The following is a 1,831-nucleotide window of genomic DNA, read 5'->3' as shown; positions in this document are numbered from 1 at the left end:
TTTTTTTTCCACTGTTTATTTCCAGTGTATTGCAGTGGAAGTGGAAAAACTGGCTTTTAGGGCAAACATCAATTGATGCGGGTATGACATTCTCAAAGGTAGTGGAAGTTTCAGATTAAAAAATGAACTCAGAAACATCTCTAAAAAAATATTTAAATACAGCCATTTTTCCTTATCACTATGACTGCAGATCATAGAATAATACATGTCGGAAGGGACCTCTAGAGGATGTCTAGTTCAACTCAGGACCTAGAGAAATGTGAGAAAACTAAAAGAATATAATTGTTTTAAAACTCCTCAGTTTGCCCCCTAGCTTTTTGTTCTGTCCTTTTGCACAGGCAGCTGATTTGCAGCTGCTGAACTATGGCACAGAGAAACATAGATTTTATTTGCCTAATGTGGCACAGAAAATTATTTTGTTTTGCACCAGTAATAATAAGAAGATGCACAGAAAAATAAAGCGGAATTTGCACACTGGCCTGAGTGCCATGAGAAGGCTATGAACCTAGTAAGTTCAAGATAGTATAATATAGTCAAGAACCTAATATGTTTTCTTCACTAATCACTATTTTGTATATAAAAGCCAGTTTTGTAAAATTAAACTTATTAGGAAGGGTTGTAGAGGAAGATGTTAAATATTTAAGCAAATTTTATGAAAAGTGTTTTTAAGCAACATAGTTTGCATTGGTTTAACACTGGATTCAACAATGTGAGTGAATTTTGCTTTTGAATGAACTCAGTTTTATTTCCTTAAAATAACTTCTTTATATGGCTTTTCACATGCACATGCTTGTGTCAGTCCTGATTTAAAAGAAATTTCTGAAATTGCAGTAGTGAACTCTGGGAGACTGAGTAGTAGAATCTGACATAAAATGCTTATCTTTGAGGTTCAGATGTTGAAAACTCATCACATTGTGCAGTGTTCATGAAAAACTGCTTTTTTGGAAAATATAACATTTAAATATTTTGCCTTATTTTCACTACTCACAGTGTTAGCTGAGATTTTGAATGATCATAATGTTTTAACCTGTTTGATGTGGACTCATGTTTTTCTTGGCAATGTGTATTCCATTTGTAGAGAGAAGGCGACAGGGTGATGGTCCAACAGAAGATATTTTTCACATACAGGAATTAGGCAAGATGATTTGGGCTGAATGGGGGGGGGGAGGGGTGTGTGTGTGTGTGGGGGGGTGTGTGTGTGTCTCAAATACAGTGTAACTTTCTTTGTCATCTGTCATGAGAGTTCTATAACACAGAAGATCTGTAGAAATTCCTGATTCCAAATGCTTGACAATTACGAAGAAACTCATGAATCCTCAAATGGAAATTTTCTACTGAGCAAATAGCACAAGATTACCTTAGCTATTGCAATATTGCACAAGTAATTGCACAATGAAAGCGCGTTATTTATACAGACTTGACTATCTTGACAGATACTTCACTTCAGAATAATAGCAGGTAATATATTAATCTATGCAATTTTTCAGACAGTCTCTCAGACATTTGAAGTTTTTTGCTTCAGTCATGATTCTTCACTTGTGGTTTTGGTTTGATTGAACAATTACATGCAACCAGTTTCTTCAGCATTAAAATGCTACGTGTTCCCTTTTTAAAACTAAAACTAATCACTGTGAAATGGTGGATAAAATTCTAAGTTCAAAAGTGCTCAAATTTGTGAGATTAGGAGTTACGAATCTCTTACTTGTCCCTAAAAATACCACAAAGAACTTAGAACAGTTTATGTGCCTATAAGCAGGTGGCATAAATACCTTTTGTGTTAAATACTACTAATGTTTGCTTTTGAAGCATGAATTATGTAAAAAATCATCAT

The sequence above is a fragment of the Balearica regulorum genome, chromosome Z, assembly GCF_011004875.1.
Source record: "Balearica regulorum gibbericeps isolate bBalReg1 chromosome Z, bBalReg1.pri, whole genome shotgun sequence".
Classification (NCBI taxonomy): domain Eukaryota; kingdom Metazoa; phylum Chordata; class Aves; order Gruiformes; family Gruidae; genus Balearica; species Balearica regulorum.
This window is presented reverse-complemented; position numbering follows the sequence as displayed.